Here is a 22,063-nt window from a genome sequence, read left to right as displayed (position 1 = left end):
TTAAACCAGGGTTTAATCCTTGTTTAATCTTGATAGGATCTTTGGGTCAGAAAGTCTACACATAGTTTTGTGGCGCCCATATACAGTAACTCCTGCTCGTTATCCCCTCATTAATGATTTAGAGCAGGTTGGACACCTGGGTGGCAGGGTGACGCCTCTTTGGGACCATTTTAGACCCACGATGTAAAATGTTAGCGCTGGGTGTTAGCTGTCAGCTGGAATTAGCATGTGTGCCGCTCCCCTGTGACCTTTGAACTTTAGAGCTGAGGGTTGTGTATGTCCACTGTTGTCATTTCCCTTGAGAAGAGAAAGTAACACATGGGAAATAAATCACTTTCAGGAACATTGTTTGAATTATTATAGACTTAAAACCTTCTAAGTCATTTTTATTATCCTGTGTGTAGATTTTTGGCTGTAACTGTAAAACTATATTCACTAAATACTTTGCAGCCGCACGTTTGCTTTTGTCTTTCTATGGTATTGATATTGCCTATAATAACATTTTATAACCTCTTTTTGCTTCTTGCTGGTTGGTCAATGACATAATGTTATCATAAAGTTTACAGGCGTGAACGAGAATGACAAATCTGTTATCTTGATAACAATATTGCGACAACAATGCATCAGGAATGTGCGCATCTGTCTTTGTGAATGTTTTGGTTGAGGTTCAATTATTGTACACATTATTCTAATTTTGCAAATCTCCAAAACAACAATTGCAATGCTATCCATTTTACACTATACCCCCCACCTCAACAATACGCTTAAAGTAACAAATTACATATATATTCAAATAAATAGTTTATAATGAATACAGTTTTTGTAAAAACAACAACAAAGTGTATATTTCGGTAGTTTCTACATTCACTACATTGATTGTACCCGATTTGAATGTACAACACTTATACTACTACTGCTTTTCAGCATCTTTGCACCTCTGCCAAAGCACGTCAATCATCAAAACTTAGCGAGCAACATCTGATCGCCTTAAGTCATTGCAGTTTCTATTTCGAGACCCTCCTCAGCTGTCGAATGCGTTGTTTATGGTCCGCGGGCCTGTACAGATCCATCATGTTTACAGCACTACGCACCATAAGCACGCAACAACCTGCCACCACGCATTTGTTTACTTAGACTATAGCTCGTCAATAGCTGCGATGTCTTTGGAAATAAGATCTAGATTTTGGTCATGTTTCATTTGAGCGTATTAAAAGTCAGTCCTTGCGCGTTCGTTTTCACTTTCCCCTGTAGAATGTCAAAACAGCACGAAGAAGCTCCCTTATCAATTCCAAGCTGTGCGGGAAAAATAAACAAAATAACAGTGACAATGATAAATGGCCTGAGAAACTGGAGCATGACGCTGGGACTGTGGTGCAGCAGGGCAGTCGTTTTTTAAAGAACAAGCACAATTTCAGGTGCACAGCTTTACGAGACTGAAGTTAGTTGAACTGGAAAAAACTACACTGTATGGGAGTTTTGAATGAGAAAAAATGACGAGGGAAAAATACGTTTAACGCGTTTTTAACCATCTTACAACTGTTTTCTCTCCACTCAATGTATTCTTCTCCATTTTTCCACTGAAAGTTGCATTTAGAGTGATCCGTGCATGTTTGAGTGTCTTTATTCTGCCGCAATCAAGGCATTGCTCTGAAAACTCAGCATTGTGTGGACATGTTGGCACAGGGGACAAAAATCCAGTGCTCTCTATCATGGTCTGCATCTCAGCATGGTCTGGCAGAGCGGCTCTTTGTTGTTATGGCGTTCATGGCGTTCATGGCGATGCAGCGGGGCAGGCGGAAAACAGTGCCATCGTTTTCAACCCGGAAGTCAGCGTATATGTTTATTTTATTGCCTTATGTCGTAGCAGACACAAGCATCATATGTATTCTTAAAATCAGTAACATGTATTAACAATTATGTATGTTTTTGTAGTTCTTGTCTTACTGAGCTATTATTGAAAAAAATGTAGGCATAAAACGACATCATTTTGCAATATTAAAATGAGATGTTTGAAACTCTGCTCAAGTTATAGTGGTAGTTTGCATGTTTTCCCTGTCTGTGCTCTGGTTTCCCCATCGACCTAAAACAAGCGCAGTAGTCTAATCCTCCTGCTCGGTCCTGGTCAAGATCCTGGTTCAGATCTGCTCTAACCCCGAGACACTGAAGGAAGAGTCAAATGCAGAGAACACATTTGACTTAGACTTTGTTCTATATTATTTGCACTACCGTAGGTGAATTGTGTGCTCAAACTGAGACTCGTAGAAAACCATGGACTACAATACTAATGCAGTTTGCAGAAAGCGCGCAGATATGGGAACAAATCAATCTAAAAGTGATGTGTCCATCCCGGAGACACCTGTCAAGCTGCAATGTCAAATAAATATGGGAAGGAGTGTCTGGAACGCCTGCCAATGTGGTCCGATTTTATTTATTTTATTTATTTTATTTATTTTATTTATTTTATTTATTTTATTTATTTTATTTATTTTATTTATTTTATTTATTTTATTTATTTATTTATTTTTTTTATTTATTTATTTTATTTTATTTATTATTATATTTTTTTAATTTAGTTAATTTGATTGTATTTCTGTTTCTGTAATTTCCTTGTGATTTTAATGCATTTTTCCTGCTGTGTGAAGCACTTTGAATTGCCTTGTGTTCTACAAATAAACTTGCCTTGCCTAATAAGAAACACTAAACAATTCAAACATAATCGGTTGTATTTAGCGTCATGATAAATTAGACTTGTCAAAACTCGACATGGCTGGTTGCGTTGAAAAGTATTGAATGCCCCTCCCCCGCTGTCGACTGTAACGAGCGAACAGTCGAGCCCAATTGAGATCGATACATCTGTGCATAACATGATTGGACCGTTTCAAAGTCACACTGGATCATTCGTGCTGCATTCAGGGACCGTCTGTCACTGTGAGAAATCTGGGATGCCCTTCTGGTCATGGGAAAATGTGTACATGACTCTGGTTCTCAAACAGCCCTTTGTTTAGACATGGGTTGGACAGTTTAGTCCTATTTTATGCCTAGTTCAGAACATGTCCCTGTCCCCTTGTCTTAGTACAGCCGGCCACAGTGTCTTGAGTTCGATTCCCCATTCCAACAATTGTCTGCATGTCCTCCCCTCTCTCTCACCCTCCATTTCAAAAACTGTCATCTCCTGTCTAATGAAGCCTACGGTTTGGTTCTAGTTTAGATTAGTTTACAATGAGGACCTGTTTTTTTGTTTTCCAGGCCTATTTTTCAAGTCTTTATTAGTCCTAGTTTGTACTTTGTTTAGTCCTGATTTCGTCAATATTCTGTTTTAGTTTAGTTTGTATAATCAAAATAAACCAAGTGCATTGACATCACTTTTCCCCACTCGCTCCTTATTGGCCAGGCTCTGTCTTTCCTTGTGAGTGATCGGTGAGTTTAACCATTCACTGTGAAGTATGAACCCTCAGGAGAAGCAGATAGATGTGGCAATCTTTGAAAGGAAATTAATCGTCTTAATTTAAAAACATTTTAGTCGATTTTTAGATTTTTTGCACAAACCTACAACTTTTTAATGCAATTTAAAGTATACTTGAATAGTGACTAGATACTCCCTAGTCCGTTTTAGGTACGTTCACTTGTTTTAATGGTTTTCCTGTGATCTTGGTCCAAAAACCTGGTTGGCAGCATATGGCTCGATTAAGAGGAAGACGATACAGGAGTAATGGTGTGGAAACCAGGGGGCCAGAGACCGAGACTTCCTCTGTAAAATAAACTAGGCTCTCGGTTGGACTAAAGGGGTTTTCAAGATGTGATGGGTAATGTTATAGTTTTAAGTAGGGCTCTTATGCTGGATCTCATGTGTTTCAACCTGGTTTAAATCTGGTGTAGCCCTGGTTTCCCACTAGACTAGTTAAAGTTCTGGTCTCAGAATTGGACAGTCCATGTTTAGTTCTGGGTTTGTTTCTCTCGAGACCTGTTTTTTGTGCAAGTTTAGTTCTCATTTTAGCCTTAAAAAAACAAAAGAAAATCAGTTCACCACAAATGATTGAGGTAATTGTTTCCATGGCTCAGACCAAGCAATAATAACATCAAAATGACACAGTGAACTAGTACATTTAGTGTTTTTGATGGAAAAACAATTTAGTCAGTAAGTACATTCCATCAGGATGGCTTCAAGAGCTTTACTTTAGTTTTTTCTTGGTCAGTTTGGTTAAAAATGTCATATTCACTGGCCTTTCACAATCTAAATAACTCAATTAATCAAAAGAATAATTGCTGGATTAATCTATTAGCAACATAATTGTTGTCCTATTTTTTACAATTTGAGCTTGTCTTGATTAAACCTTGTTTTGTATTGGATTGATCATGTTTAGATCATGTTAAGCTAGTCGTAGTAGTAGTAGTGGGAGTGGTTGTGGTAGTAGTAGTAGTAGTAGTAGTAGATCTACTACAATCCCATTGCTTTGCATTTCTGTTGGGTTTTGCATGACAATGATGACGGTGAAACCGCCTCCTCTTTACAGACTCATGTGTTTCTGCTGCTTTAGGCTCTTCTCTTCTATACAGTCCTGTCCAGGGAATTATTTAAGTCCACACAGGCAGAACAAATATTCTTATACATTCATCTTTTTAAAATAGAACCAGCTACTTTATCTGTGTAAGGACAATCATACAGACGGGGATGCATTGAAGCAAAAGAAGACAAGTCAAAAGTCAAAATAAAGATAACAAAATAATGTTTTACTATATGCCAATATTTTATTCATGTTTCATAATGTTATTCAAGTCAATCAAATTTAGTCATAACCATATTTTGGCAATTAAACTGATATTGAATCTGAATACATGTTTATTTTATGTTTTTGTTCATATGGGACTGAGAGGCAGATGGTGAAAGGATCTGGATGCCTCCATTAACCGAAGTCACGCTGGTCATGTGGATCAGACAGACTGCAGTTAGACACTTTAGACATGCGTTCTCTCTGCTGCTCTTCTAACGCAGTATTCAGAGAGCCCTTTGTCGTAAAATACCAAAAACAAATAGGTTCTTAAAAGCTTTTTGTCATCTTAGGTGTGAGTCCATTATTTTAACATGCTTCTGTCACACAGTAGGACAGTCACTCCAAATGTGCTATGTTTATAATAAATCGATCTTAAAGAATCATTTGAACATTATTCAGAATTTAAGTTTTCTTATCAAATACAGCTTCCACAGAAAATAAAAATTTTACACTTAAAATAAAACAAATATAAAAATAGTTTTGACCTTTAGCCTGAACCCATAACCCGGGAGCTCTTCATAGTGCATAAACCAAAGATGAGCTCCTCAGGTTTTGGTGTAACTGTTAAAATATATGATTTGACATAACCATGATCACAACAGTCTTTTTTTGTTTGTGTCGATTTAAATTGGACATGAAACATGAAAAGAATATACGCAACATTATGCCAAAGATAACATCAACAATTATTAGCAAATTATAAAAAAATGATGCTTTTGTCAAACTTGATTGTCCCAAATAAAGCTATATTCTGCACTCTTTTTTGCATTCAATTTGATCTCAGGAATCTTAAGTCTTGTTGTCTAAGATTTGCGCAGGTGAGTGCCACGCCTCAGTCCTCCTCTATAGATCCAGGAGAGGGGGGGGGGGGGGGGGGGGGGGGGGGGGGGGGGGCGTCTGGGCTTGTCACACACACTGGGGCCCCGGCGCAGACACTATAGCTCCACAGATTCGGCGTGGAGGGGATTTACTTCTTGCCCGTGTCCCATGAGAAGACTCACTCCCTTGTGATGGAAACAGCCTTGATTCTCCCTCCTCAGAACATCTTCATCTCAGGCGTGTGGAGGAGACCAGAAAAGTGTGTGTCTTTCTTTGTTGTGGAATGGGAATATGAATTGTGTGGCCATCATGCTCAATCTCGTCACATTTCTGAAGCAAAGCACGGATGGGCCTGGTTAGCACTTGGACGGGTGACCACTGGAATGCCAGGAGCCACAGGGGGGCGGTAGTGGACTCTGTTGTTGTGACCTTGGGCAAGACACGTCACCCACTTTCACCCAGTGTCCATGTATGCTGGTGTATGAAAGAGTGATCGCCGGACAAGTAAAAAAATGTCTGTTTCCTACTTTATGCAAAATGGAATTAGCCATGGATAGGTTTAGAAGATGATGTACCACGATGAACCTAAGATCACTATGTTTATAATGGTATCGTAAAGACTATGTCCTTTATAAATCATAAATGTAACATTGAGCCATCACAAATTCCAAGTACAATTTTAAATACTTACTTTCTATTTCTAATCTATACCAATGTCAGACCTGGTTTACTTTTAGTTCTAGTTTGCGTTTAATCTGAGATCCCTAAAGATCCTCCTTTCCCTCTCTCGCTCTCTCTTTTTCCTCTCTCTTCCCTCTCATCTCTTTTTTTAAACTTTGGGCCGTACCACATTCCTCTCCTTAATCCTCTCAAACTGGGCCACACCTTGGTCCATTACAAACATGTGGCTGTGTTTTCACAGAGGAGCTTTGGATTCACGCTTAACCCCAAAAAGTCCAACACGCGGCGCTTTGATGAGCGCTTCGCCCCAAAACAAACTATCTGACAAGTTATATTTGCTACAACTGAGTTAACAAGAATTTCGGCTGCATAGTATGACTAAAAGTCTTCAAATGTCTGATAGGTTTAAAAGGTTCATTGATTATCCCCGTATCTTCATCAAGTGTGAATAAAAGCTGTTCTTTAAACCTCTACACAAATGTTCTGTAAATAATGGGTGTCTTCTTGTTAGTTTAGCTGTTAACTATTAATGCTCCTGAATGAGTTTAAAATGTAAGTGAACTGAATCTTAATTTTACTAAACAAATCTGGCAATATTTATTAGAAACTTTGCAACTCCACAAACAACATCCATTTGTCTTCTCTGTCTACAAATGGCAAAATTCATGTCTTTGTTTTGCTGCCTCATTCTAAAAATGAATGGGATAGAAGGTTTGTATCAGTACCAGGCTGTGTGCGTAGCAGCTGATCTTAACATGTCGCTCCTGGAAGAGTCTCTATAACAGTGAAACTAGTTCTTTACATATAAGTGAGATTTGTAATAACATGTGGAACAAGCATCATTTTAGCATGTGGCAGTATAGTTGAAAATGCAAGACCCAAATCTGTCAAAAATTTTGTTGATAGTGCGCTGACCTCAGATTAATTTTAGCATCAGAGGAGATGGTGAAAACTTTCTGGTGTTTTTTGACATGATTGATGCCCACGTTCTTAACCAAAACTGAAGGCTCAGTCAAAATAGTATGTCATTTTTTTTTTTTTTAAAGCAAACTGATGGTAACAAATGCAACTTTGACCATATTATGACAACAGGCCACTGCTTTACCATCTACTTTCACAAGATGATAGGTGTGATCTCAAATTAGAACTGGTTTAGTCCCGGTTAAGACCTGGTTTAGACCTGGTTTAGACCTGGTTTAGACCTGGTTTAGACCTGGTTTAAACCTGGTTTAAAGCATCTCTCGTGGTGTCACTGTCTTTTTTAGGTCATTATCACACGTTAGTGGAGCAGCCCTGGCGCGCTCTAGATTTAGTTCTGTTTACTTCACTTTTGGGTCAGTCAGCAGTTCACATGCATTGCTCTTCATTCTCCCCAAACGCAGCACCTTAAGTCACATGAGAGGCATCAGCTAACCAGCTTACTTATTTCCATGACAACAACCGGTGCTGAAAGCAGTGGTTTTTTTATCAAATGCTTTGTGAGAGTGATGCGTGATGGTGGCGGCAGAGACAAAGCTGTCAGCGTCACACAGAAGAACCTTTACCTGCTGCGCCGGGAGAAGTTTTGCTCACGTTCAGGTCGGCCTGAGGTCCACTGATTTCACACCACACTCACCCCGCACATAGGAGAAGACACTCCAAGACCACCTATTCTTTAGTTGGCTCTGCCCTCCAGGCTTGAGCTGGTGTGTTCACACTTTGACAATCGCACCGTTCTCAAAGCAAAACCTCCGTTACGTCGACTAACCTAGTGAAATTTCCCTTATCAGTGGTTATTTAGACATGATATAGTCCTGGTTAAATGATGTTTTAGCCCTAGTTGAAGTCTACGGTTCAGTTCTTGTTTAGTCCTTGTTTAGACTTTGTTTAGTTTTGTCCAGTACAGACCAATCCACCCGTTACCCGTATGAAGCCGGCGGAAGATTAGACGCGGTCTGCAGCATGTGTTTGATCTGGAGCGTCGGTCTCATAGACACATTACAGCATGTGTAATCAGCGGGGGACATCATGGACAAAGGAGCACGCTGATTGGTCATGAGTTTTCAGCAGCCTGACTGGATGGAGGAAAACTGGAGACACAACCTTTTCCCACTCTAAAAGACGTTTTCTGGCGGATTCATGTGTAGTTCAAACACAATGAAGTCTTAACAGATGTAGACTTAAACCTGGTGTAGCCACTTACCATACAGCGGCGTGGAGGTTTGATCATGCCGTGTCATGCGTAAAAGTTACTCTTGGCCGCGTGGTTGTCACACATAGAGCGACAGTGTGTGGCTGTGAGTCCTAGATGTTTGGCAGATTGGAGCGTATTGTGCTTTAGACCTGATCTTTTGAACTACCGTCGCGTATCGAAAAGCGTACAGTTTTTAAAATGGACTGCACATCGTCCACGTGGTTGAATATGACCCACTTACTTTTTTTTATGAGGCTATTTTGATTTATTGTGTTTGCTGATGCTGCGTTCTACCTAGCAACAAGCTCTGAATACGGCATTATTTGTGAAGTTAAAAATACAACCAAGAGAAGAGAAGTGCATGTCCTCCCTGTGTTACTGTGTGTTACTGTGGTTACTGAGTGGTTACACTGTCTCCTCTCAGTAAGGAGGTGGTGGGTCTGACAACCTGAGCTCTCTGAGCGACGTGCGCATTTGTACAAGTTTATATTGATCCAGTTTATCAAACATCCTTAAAACTATTGTGTCATAAACATCATTATGTGTTTTTGCTGTACTGTTGCAGGAAAAGATCAGGGCATCACTTCCTTCAATAATTAATGAATGCAATTTAAAAGGTCAATCTCACAGTAAGCCCCCTGTCTGTCTCCCCACATATTCAGTACTGCTACTGCTACTGCTACTACTACTGCTACTGCTACTGCTACTACTACTATTACTATTACTACTACTATTACTATTACTGCTACTGCTACTGCTACTGCTACTGCTACTGCTACTGCTACTACTACTACTACTACTACTACTATTACTATTACTATTACTATTACTACTACTATTACTGCTACTGCTGCTGCTACTGCTGCTGCTGCTGCTGCTGCTGCTGCTGCTGCTGCTGCTGCTGCTGCTGCTGCTGCTACTGCTACTACAAAAACACAGTGATTGAAACAAGTACCGGTATTAAGGTGTGGCATCAGCCTAAAATGAAGAAAATAAACATATTCAATTAAAGTACGTATCTCACAAAAAAAGACTGTTGAAAATAGAAAGGTACAATCTGCGAGCAACGTTTCCACTCACTGAAACACGTCTGTGCATTGAACGCACTTTTAATGTTAATAATCTTGATTACTCAATGACACCAATTTGTATATGATTGTATTAAAAGCAATAATCATAATAGTAAATAAAATTTGATTCATTGCACAGCCTACTAGTACTAGTACTACTCCTGCTACTACCTTTACCACCGCTCGTTTTACTACCAATACTGTTACTACTACTGCACTTTGAGTACGTTCACATCATTAAACTGGCTGTACAATGCATTGATTTAAGCTGTGGTTTCCTTTGTTTTACACCATTCTTTTAAGTAATACTGTAAAATGGACTGGTGTGTTTTGCAGTGGGCGGGAAGAAAGAGAGATGGAGAAGAGGGAGGAGGGAGAGAGGGAGAGAGAGAGGGTAGATATGATTCAGATGTGTGGGAGGTAAAGGCCAGGTGAAGTGCACAGCCAGATGGACAGACACAAGACCGAGCAAAACAAATGGCACAGGCTAGGCAAAGCTAACACAAAGGACATGGGGTATTGTAAATGTTAAATGAATGACATACTGAACTGTGATTTATTTATTTGGAGATTAAACAAGGTCCAAACTAGATATGATCAATTATTACGATGTATGTACTTTATTTTTTTAAGAAGTACCCCCTATTGTAACTCGGATCAATTCAACCATACTTTGAACACTATTTCACCAGAGTGGCTTTGTCAGTATTAAACCAGACCTAAACTAGGTCTGAACCAAGACTAAATCAGGATGAAACCAGGACAAAATGTAGCCAGAGTAAACCCGGACCAAACCAGTGAGAGCTAGACCAGGGCAAAACCAGTGCTAAACCAGGACTAAGCCAGTACATGTCAAGGGAACAAGGACTAGATTGGCCAAGAATAAACCATGACTAAACCAGGTACAAACCAAAGTCAAACCAGCCTGGGGAAAAGGGAACTAAACTAGGGCTAAACCAGGGCCAATCTTGGACTAAACAAGGATTAAATCAGGTCAGACTGAACCAGAAAAACGGCATTAGACCAGAACAAAACCAGTACTAATCCAGAGCTAACCCCCTTGCCAAACCAGAACTAAATCAGGGATAAATCTGGGCCAAACCAGCCTGGGTAAATTGGAGCTAAACCAGGACAAAACCAGGACTAACCCAGGACTAATCGAGGATGCCCCTTCCTGAGGAACCGAACCAAACCAAGACCGTTACAGTTCATTAATTGTATGTTGACACCAGTGGCGCTACTTTTACATTCTGTTCTTCATCATTTAAATTTTTCAGCTTTTTACTAGTCTTTATTACTTAAAAAACGAACACTCTTTACCCTCCCAAACCTTTGTTCTGCTGAACAAAAACATCTTGACACAGTCCTCTGTCTCCAGGGCACCTTATTTATACCGAGCTATACTTAATTGGCTTGTTCTAATGAGCTCACAAAATCTCTGTAGACCCGTGTCCAACAAAGCACTAAGCTCCATCCCCTGTGGCCAGAAATGATCTATTTATTTACTTATTTTCTATGTTTTATTCTATTCTATATTTTCTATAGAATATATTTGTTCTATATTATGTCCACATTAAAAACTTGACATTCCCTAAGATTAGTCTGACGACCAGTAGTGCTGCCATTAACTATTATTGTAGTAGTCAACTAGTCAAATGATTATTACTATAGGCAGGGCAAGTACACAACAGGAAAATAATTGCATTCAATTCACAAAACGGATAAAGACATAAAAGAGAAGAGTGAGAATAAAATCCTTTCATATGGACGGCTGAACTAAGTTGTTTTAAGCCTTGAACATTGCTAGAGTAGAGGCCTGTTTCACATCTTCCAGATTTTAGCTTCATAAAACTGAAACGCAGATTCCCCATCTTTGGTCCTGATTCTGGCACCAGCAGGAGGCCGGTCCATGTTTAGTCCTGACTCTGGCACCAGCAGGAGGCCGGTCCATGTTTAGTCCTGACTCTGGCACCAGCAGGAGGCCGGTCCATGTTTAGTCCTGACTCTGGCACCAGCAGGAGGCCGGTCCATGTTTAGTCCTGACTCTGGGCACCAGCAGGAGGCCGGTCCATGTTTAGTCCTGACTCTGGCACCAGCAGGAGGCCGGTCCATGTTTAGTCCTGACTCTGGCACCAGCAGGAGGCCGGTCCATGTTTAGTCCTGACTCTGGCACCAGCAGGAGGCCGGTCCATGTTTAGTCCTGACTCTGGCACCAGCAGGAGGCCGGTCCATGTTTAGTCCTGACTCTGGCACCAGCAGGAGGCCGGTCCATGTTTAGTCCTGACTCTGGCACCAGCAGGAGGCCGGTCCATGTTTAGTCCTGACTCTGGCACCAGCAGGAGGCCGGTCCATGTTTAGTCCTGACTCTGGCACCTGCAGGAGGCCGGTCCATGTTTAGTCCTGACTCTGGCACCAGCAGGAGGCCGGTCCATGTTTAGTCCTGACTCTGGCACCAGCAGGAGGCCGGTCCATGTTTAGTCCTGACTCTGGCACCAGCAGGAGGCCGGTCCATGTTTAGTCCTGACTCTGGCACCAGCAGGAGACTGGCAGACTCCGAGATGGTTCATATGGCACTAACATGTCTGAGATGTACTTTGGTGCTAGGCCATGGAGAGACTTGTACACAAGCAGAGCTGCTTTAAAGTCTCTTCTCTGAGCCACAGGGGGCAGTGCAGAGACCTGAGAACAGGACTAATGTGATCATACTTCCTGGTTCTGGTCAGGACCCGAGCAGCAGCGTTCTGGATGTACTGCAGCTGTTTTACAGCTCGTTTGGAGAGACCTGTGAACAGGCCGTTACAGTCTAATCTACTGGAGACAAACACATGGATAAGTCTCTCCTGGTTTAGTCTATATATTTGACTTTGGCAATTTGTTTTAGCTGGTAAAACGCTGCTAATGTCATTGATTTGATGTGGCTGTTCAAGTCTGAGTCCATTATTACCCCATGATTTATATCTTGATTTGTAGATGTTAGAGCAAGAGACTGGAGGTATTTTTTCTGTGGGCTAAAGACAATGATTTCAGTCTTGTCGGACATAAGCTGGAGAAAGTTGTGTTGCATCCACACACTGATCTGTTGGATGCAGTGACAGAGTGAATCCACTGGTCCATATTCACCTGCAACAGTGAAACATAGATCTGAGAGTTGTCTGCATATTTGTTATATATGACACATTTTTGCTGCTTATTAACTGACCTAACGGCAGCATGTATAGTTTGAACTGAAGGGATGGACTCCAGGTCAAGGCCATGTGGTCTGAGACAGAGGGCAGTGCTATTGATACCCACCAAGTCTTTTAGTCTATGTAGGATCTCATTATCGCTAGTGTCAAAAAGAGTTCTCAGATCTAACAGAATTAAGACTGAGGCTTTGCCCGTGTCAGTGTTCAGGCGGATGAGCAGTCTAAGTGCTGTGATGAGCTTTAAAACCTGACTGAAAACATTGAGTGAATTGAGAAGAAGAAAATTAGCTGTTTGTAAACAATATTTTTGACTTTGCCCAAAAATGGCAGATTAGAGATGGCTTTTACTGCAGTCTTTTTGTTTTGTTTTTTATAATTATTATAATAATGTTTTTTTTTTTAGGAAGATCAAACATAGAACACATAACACAGAACAATACAAAACGCAACCAGAGTGCAAAAAGTAAAATAAAAAGAACACAAGTTGCACTAAACATTAAAAGAAACAAAATCACAGCACATTTAAATGGTTAAGAGTCCCACTTGGTCCAAAGTCTGTCAAATTCTTCCATTTCCAAATTAAGTGTTGTCTATTTCTTTGTGATGGCTATTTTTCCTGCTGCCAAAAGTACTTTCCAAAGGTATCCATTTATTGTGTCCATGGCTGGAGTTTTGAGGCCCAAGTCCATACTGTAGTTCTAAAGATGAGCGGGATCACAGTCGCAATGCGCAGTTAATTTCAGACCAATATATTTTTTATATATTTAGTAGAGTAGCTGTCCAGATTATTAATGCATTGATATCATTTAGATATTGTTCCCCTTGAAAGTTCTGATTTAACTACCGTGATAACATTTTCATCAGACTCTCATCCAAAAGTCATTCTCAATCTGCAAATTGAGTCTGGGAACTCAGATATTTATCCTGCTCCCTTCATCAGGAGGTCCCACCCGGTCCTACTCAGATTAGGACACATATCTGAGTTCCCAGACTAGATTCACAAATTGGGAATGACTCTTAGATGAGAGTTGAAACGTTTTGTTCTTCCGTTTCCCATTTATATGAGTAGGTTTTTCTAAAGGTCGAAGGTCGCCAGTAAGAAAGACTTTCAGATTTTTGTACATTTAGTTTGTATCCAGACATTGGACCAATATCATGAAGGAAATGCATCATGATAGGTATGGACATGTCTGGTTTGTTCAAATATTGTAGGACATCATCTGCGTTGAGATGTTTTTAATTAATTTTAACCAAATAACGGCTGAAATATGGTGCCTGAAAACTTCTAGATATTTATGAATAAAGTACCCTAATGATAAATACCTGAAATAAACAGACTGTGGAGATGTGAAAGGATGCATATGCATTAAACATTGACTTTGGTGTTTCATGTTTCAGAACTTAAAACCTCACATGACTCTATATCTGTTATGCGTTCCCTCATCAATATTTGGTGTTAGTACTCCATCAGCTGGCAGCAGATAAAATAAAGAAATGCTAGCTTTCCCCAGTACACTAATGTAAGAACACAGTTAGAATGAAACTTATTTGACAACAGACATTTTCAGAACACGTGTGGTGATGGTTTATGGAGTTTATGGAGTAAAGACAACCTCCAAATGAGTGTGAATGAAGCTAAATACAACTCCAGGTATGTTTTTGGAGAAATAAAGAATGAATTCCAGACAGAGACAGTTTAATGCAGTGGAATATTCCAGGCAAAGAACCTTAATGCCCACAAGAATACAATAATAAATTAATAAATGCGCACTAAGTAATATTTTTACTTAGTGCGCATTTATTAATTTAAACAGTAAGTGGTAATTTTCCTGTTGACAATGTATATGAGGTCCTAAATTATTCTGACTACTATTTCTATTATTAAACACCATGTCTTTGATATTTTATGACCGATTTATAACTTAATATTCGGATAAGAAGCAAAAATAATACAGCCTTAAGATGACAGTGTTATGAAATGTAGGCCTAGGGCTATTTAGTGAAGTTTTTTTTGAGTAAGAATGATGTCCCCTGAGTCTCCATGTCTGCCATACCACTGAGGTTACAAGTTCAGGAGTGAAAGTGAGATGGGCTGGTCTTGGCAGCAGAGATCCTGGTTTATGGTTTAGTTCTTAGTTTAGACCAGTTTAGGCCTGGTTTTATGGGTTTAGGCCTGATATATTCCTGGGACAGTTCCACCAAAGTTGCTCAGTGTTGAAAAATCAACCCAGAACCCAAATGATCCTGTTTAGTCCTGGTTAGGTCTTGGTTTAGTCTAGTCCTTGTTTCTTGTTAAATTAGGTCCAATACAACAATAAACTATGCAAATAAAAATACATTAAACCAGACATTTTTCAACGCTTAAAATTATTATATTTTTTATATTAATTACATTTAGACTGCCTACTTTAGATTTGTATTTATTTTTTGCCATGCTCGGCAGCCAATTGGGTCATTGGCCTCAATAAAACCACCATCATTCATCACATTTAGACAGAGATGATGGATTCAATTTAATTCAATTTATTTTCACGCCCCAAGATCACAACAGCAGTTGCCTCGAAGGGAGACATTGAAATAGAGAAGCAGATTAAACAATGTTCACAGGAATTTAGCAAATGGCTAACTGTCCCAGCATCCCCTGTCCACAGACCCTGTGGGAAAAAGTCGAACTCTCTGAGAGAACCACAGTGAAGGAGAGATCCTCCCACGGACAGACGGGCAGCAGATGTTCATTTGCAGATAAGAGTGGAAGTTGTGTCTTACCCAAGGTTTTATTTTTATTTTTACTTTTGCCTTGGTACTACTTCCTGGTACAGATTTTCAGTTCTTTCATCACCTGTTGGGTCCTCTAGAGTTGTATTCACAGAAGGCTTGGTCCATAGAGATAATTATGAGAACAACCAACAGAACAACAGCAACAACAACAACAACAACAACAACCATCAACCAACCAGCCATGCAATACACCATATACAGCTATTATGTAACTTATTTTGGCTCTCAACCAGGGTCAAGTAGGGCTAAATAAGCCAAGGAAAATTTAAACATAACCAGGACTAAACCAGGGCTAGACCAGGAGAAAACCAAGACAAATCCAGCCAGGACAAATTGGGATTAAACCAGGGCAAAACTAGAGCAAAACTAGGACTAAAGAAACTAGGACTAAATAAGATCTAAATCAGCGAAGACTAAACCAGGGATAAACCAGGACTTACTTTGAACCAAACCATGATGACCTCATTATTTTGGCATACTTAGAACTTAACCTGGACTCAACTAAGAAAAATCAAGGACCAAATGAATGTGACAGTGGCATTCACACTTCACACAGTCAGACATGGGCAACGGAACTGAAACAAAACCCAAAACTAGACCAGGACTAAATCAGGACTAGAACAGGACCAAACCAAGTCTACATTAGGACTAAACTGTGCTCAAACAAAGACCAAATAAGGACAGGTAAGAATGCACCGCACGTCATGAAGTCACCAGGACTAAACAAAGACATTGCATTTCTTATTTACTTATCTTTACTTCATTGGAAATACTTATTTTTACTTAATTGCATTTAGGTTGACTATATGTTAACATTTATGATTCAGATACACGACTTTCCCATGAGCCTTTGGACACAACTAAACTGATACAACAAAGTCATTGTCAGGTGCAGAGAAATGGGAGCTGCTCTTTTAGTTTGGAGACAGTAATTAATCTAAAACCAGTTTGGACATCGAAAACCAGCTTGACTTAAACAAGCTTTGACAAATGATCTTGGGTGTGGCAAGCATTTTCATACTTCATGTAATTAGGGATGTCACAATTTAGAAGTTTGAAAAAAACATCATGATTCAACTATTATACACGGTTACTGAGATCATGACCAAATAAAAAGTAAAAAGTTCTACGTTTATATTGTGACCTGAATAATCACAATTATTGATGAATTGAATAATATTGACATCCCTAAATGTAATATGTATTCATTTAATCCATAAAATAACCATAAACGTTTTAAAAGCTGGTACCTGAAGGAGAAAGTAGGTATTTAAATCTATCCAACTTGTTCCTTTACCACTTGTATTCATGTACATACCGGGTGTATGCTCAGCTTTAGAACAGCTGTTTACATGAAGAATTGATGCAGGTAGGACCAAAGCACTTGCATCGCAAATTGTATTTTATCAACGTATCAGGCTCTGCTTTTCGGGTTTGTGATCTTCAAAATGTTTAAGAATTAGATGCAGACAGCACACAGTGGCCTGGTTTTGACAGAAACGGCTGATTTTACTGTCACATTTGGTGTAAAACAAAATGTACTCATTAAAGTTTGGTATTCCAGCTTCAAAATCATTGGACATTTAGTTATGCATTATTTGTTTGTCTTATATAAATGAAATGCTCCTGACAGTCTAATGCAGACACACTATCTATCCATAAAACAAAACCATCCCAAAAACCATAACATTAGTTTTATGTTACAGATTTGTGCAATTCAAAATTAAGAGTCCATCTCCATAGTAACTTCAGGAGCAGGTTGAAATATTTATTTTTCAGTGCGCAGGTTATGAAAAGAATTGGTCACGACACAATCTTTTAACAGGAAAGCTTTAGTGTAACTGTGCTGTAGAGAAACGCATAGAGGAATTGAAGTTTTGAGAGCCTGCCCACGCTATAACTGCCTCTGGATTAGAGCGAGGGGAGAGAATACCTTTGTCATCACCATTTTCCTTATATTTGTATTATCACACTATTGTTTTCAACATCTCAGTTGTGTTAGTTGTGTTAGTTAACATGCGGCTGCCGACATCCAGAGAAAATAAGTTCGACACTGACTGAAAGCCGTTTTCGGCCGATTCCAGGGAATCGGTAGATTGTTGACTTGTTGGTGGACATTTTACACAAATCAATCTACTTGTTAGCATATTTTAGTGGCAAGACTTTTCCCTCGTTCTCCACTTAAGACCAGAAGTGCGATTACAACAGAAGTGCTGACCTGTGGCAAAAAGAGTGGCAAAAGTGGGCGGAGTAGAATAAGGCGAATAACACAATTTCACCCCTGGATCGCCATAGTTTTAGGGGGGAAGTTAAAAAAAGAAAATTCTGACCTCATAATATGCTAAATTCATATACTCTCTTTCAAGTATGTTTTATTGTTTTTTTCCTTTGTAATCTTTGTTGATCCAATCCAGGAATAAAAAATGCGGTTCTAATCTGATCATTTGAGACCTGCTGAGACGCCACATTATAACCTGCATTTACCCCATCTTTACTCTCTTTCTCCCTCTCCTCTCTTTCTCTTGATCTTTCTATCTGTTTCTCTCTCGCACTCTATTCTCTTACTTATCTCTTTCCCACTCTCTCTCCTCCTCTCCCCCCTTTTCGCTCCTCCTCTCTCCTCTCTAAGTATTTGAGTCAGCCCATCTCTTACCTCCTTCTCGTTCTTTTCTCTCCCTTTTTTCTCTCTCCCTCCACCTTTATCCTTCTTCTCTCTCTCTGCTCCTCTTGCCATCTCTCTGTCTGTCTTTACTGCAGTGTTTTTGCTGCAGAGTAAACATCCTCATGTGATTTTCAGCTGACACCACTTTGCTTCCACCAAACCTTTAGCTTTAACCTCCTGCAACCGAATGCCAAAGAGACGAGTACTTTTAAATGTTCTGTATTCCAACAAACCTAATTTTTTATGATATATTATTACTATATATAAAAGCAAAAACATTGTGTGGAATTTAGGCATCCAAACAAAGAAGAAAGTTTAAAGCACTCGAAGTCCAAAATAAGAGTCCAGTTTCTGTCTAATTTGTTATTTCCAAGTTGGGTCCGTATGTAATTATTTTCCCTTTTCCGAATGTCACTTATGGTGTCGGTCCATTCCTTTATTGATGGCGCAATTTGTTATTTTGCTAGCCACCAGAAGTATATTCCAAAAGTATCCATTTGTGTTGTCCATGGCAGGAATTTTGAGGCCCAAATACATGGATTGCGTGGGAAAGTGGTGTCAAAAACAGTCTGCAGTGCATTGTTCATGTCTGTCCAATATTTCTGTGCAACAGGACAGTCCCAGAACACACGATAATGACGTGACTCCTGGCAACCCTAATTTCTCCAACATTCTTTCCCTCCCACTGAATAAGGAGAACTTTGAAATGGTGTTATTAAAAAAGCGGGTCATATTATTCCAACAGAATTCCGCCCAAACATGAAATCTTGGATACACACATTTTTTCCACTCCTTATCCATCAAAACAACAACAAAGTTACCCTCTTTTTCCCATTTAATTTGAATGCATTTAATAGATTGGCTGTCCAGGTCATGAATGCCTTTATATACTGTAGATATTATTCTCCTTGAAAGTTCTGATTAATATGCTATGATAATTGAGTATTTCAGTCAAATGGTTATAATAATCATTGCTTTGTTTTATTTCTTGATTATAATAACTTATTTGTAAATACCTATATAAGTCTTGATTCTCCCGGCCAAATGATTCGTTCAACATATCAAAGCTTTTTATTTGAGTTTCTTTTACAATCTCGGGTTGGTGTCATTTGGCTTGAAACCATGGTCATCTTAATTTATATGTTTTGTTTAGCTTTACCCAGGGATTTTAAACTTCCTCCAAGTGACTCAGCTGTTTATCACCCTGTACAAGGATCTCTGGCACTGCATTACACTCAATATTTTTCCATTGTGCCTGATTTGAGCTGAAATAAAGATATTTTTCAGACATGGTACGCCCCAACCACCTGTTTCTTTTGGTAGCTGTAGGGTCTTAAATCAGATACAAGGTCTTTTACCATGCCATATAAATCTAGAGATTGTTTTAATCCTCTCATCAAGTCGCCGGTTTGGTATAAGTTAAATGGGTAACACCTTTTAAACAGAACAGTGCACTGCCTGTCGCCATTTCAACTAAGCACATACACCTGGTCCTCTCCTCCTACTGGATAACTGCTGCATAGGTGATGATCTTTCAGCTGCAACATTTGGGTATTCAAACCCAACTGATGCAGTGGGTAGTTTCTCATTTCTGAAACAACCACGTGGAAAGACAAATCCCGTGGTCATGGAAACGATGTCAGTGTGTTTCAGAAAGGTCACAACATTGGCATTAAGCAGAGAAAACATCTAAGGAGAAGCAGACACCTAATCTACTACAGATCTGAGCTCCAGTGAGAGTGTTTGGGATGATGCCATACATTTAATGCCATATGTGGAACATTCCAAACATTTCCATGGAGGTAGTTGATGATGGACCCCCCACCACCTCATTCGACATCATTACAATGCTGCAACATGTTTATATTTGATATTAGATATATATTGGTGGAATGAATTATTCTCCAATATTGCTTTATTGCCAATGCTTGATACAACAATATATCATATTTAAATATTTATTATCATGCCATGTCTACTGGACCCTCTACTGAAGCTTTGAATATAGACATTTGATTAGGAAAGGAATTATTAATCTGCATGGAATACCAAAATTGTGTAATCAATATTTGCTAGTATATTTGTGATTTTTATCTGCCATATTTTTTAATTTTCAAAGCAATTTATTACTCTTTCTTATATAGTTTATGCTTTATACATTTGTATTGTTAACCTGTTTTGAATTATAGAACTTTTTGTCATATTTTAAAGGGGCGTTGCCAAATACAGTTAAATCCTCTATAAATAAACCCAGGGTGTGTCTTAAGTTACACCCAAACATTCAGTTGCACCATTTCTCCACCACAAAAATAATTTTGCGAAGTATTTGTCAGTGTAATTATTTAACTGAACACTAGTAAATACCAGGCCAAACCGTGCAGCTTGCATCTGTCACCATAAGATCCAGTAACAGCCGCAAGCGGACATGAGGGCCTGGAACCCCACCAAGCTGTTGTTTAAAGTATGTGACTACAAAGCTTTATTATGAAAAATACTTCAATTATAGCCAATATAGCTTTGGCTAATCTATATAGATTTGTGAAATAATGAAATAATATAACATGTCTTCAAATACCTGTTACATTTAAAGAATTGCATTAATGATTAACCGTGATTAACTATGATTACTCATATTTCAAATGTGTGATTTAAATCAATTGGCACACTAGTCAATGTTCAACTTCCAACTAAATTTTCTTAACTTAAATAATGAATGTAGGAATTGTGGTGCTTGGTAAAACAAACATACATAGATGTTAACTTGTATGTGAATATCGGTGACAATTGCTATAGCAAATAAACTGGGTTAAACTCCGCTACTCGTGTCTCCACTAACACCAGGCTCTGGTGTTAGTGGAGACTTTTTTGATAAAAAAGACCCTTGGCCTAACCTGGCTAAGGGCAGATTGATATGTGAAGCACTCTGAATTGAGTTCTTCACGTAACTCAATATGGAAAAAGTGTTACAACCGCACAATTAGCAGATAAATCAAAATTGTGTTAAATCCTGAGGAGAGAAAAACACATTCATTATGTGCATGTTTTTGTATGGCCATCGGTGCCGCCATGTTTGTTTTGGTATGGTTGTTTTAACTTCCGCCCAAACTACAATGCTGCGCTGTGATTGGTTTTAGTCTCCTATAATGCATCAGCGGGAGCCACTGACCTAAAAATACGCTGGGATTGGCCCATTAAACCACTGGTGCGGACTGCAAACAAATCAGCGGGAGCCGAAAAATATAGATTCTCAAGAGTTTGTGAACTCACATAAATCACAAGCTGTCATCTTGCCGGCAAGATTACCCTCCACCAGAAATTACATAGTGCACTTTTAAATGAATAGGCTGTATTGTCAAATTTGTATCAAATTGTACTGTTGGGTATTAAAATCACTCTTGAAAGTCTAAAGACTTCCCCACAAAAGTACCATTGCACCACATATAGTTTTCACAGTGGTCTAAATCCTCCTCCTCATATAATCCAGGGTGTGTCGGGATTAACAACAGGATTATGAAACTGCTGAACACTGCTACTCTAGACTAAGTAGCGCAAAGACAGGGGCATTATTGTGGCTAAATTACCTTGTGTGGCTTTAACTGGTGGGAAATGTGTTTGTTGGCTAAAGGAATTGGTTTGGTTAAAATAAACTTTAATGGGCATGTTTTAAACCCGTCTAGGAGCATTAGCATTTGTGAGAACACTGAAAACTGAACGGCTAAACTAATCCAAGAATCCCATGCATTTCAGAACATGTCAGCTGTTTTACACAGAAAAAGAATCCCATGTAGACACAGGGACATTTAGTTGTGAAGAGGACATTATTAACCTGCCTCATATCAGATGAATTCTTGAGATATCTGTTACACAAACTCTTGAGAGTCCATCTAGTCAGGCTCGTGGTGTTGGGTTTGAGCCGTCACATTACA

General features: G+C 39.2%; 1 protein-coding gene across 11 annotated transcripts in view; it reads left to right on the top strand.

Annotated features, from left to right (window-relative positions):
* Nucleotides 1-22,063, top strand: part of mbnl2 (muscleblind-like splicing regulator 2) — an 81,703-nt gene that overhangs the window by 20,286 nt on the left and 39,354 nt on the right. The window lies entirely within an intron of this gene.

Source organism: Eucyclogobius newberryi, unplaced genomic scaffold, assembly GCF_026437365.1.
Source record: "Eucyclogobius newberryi isolate DKJ021-1_F unplaced genomic scaffold, fEucNew1.0.hap1 SCAF_1, whole genome shotgun sequence".
In the NCBI taxonomy this organism is placed as follows: Eukaryota; Metazoa; Chordata; class Actinopteri; order Gobiiformes; family Gobiidae; genus Eucyclogobius; species Eucyclogobius newberryi.
This window is presented reverse-complemented; position numbering and strand designations above follow the sequence as displayed.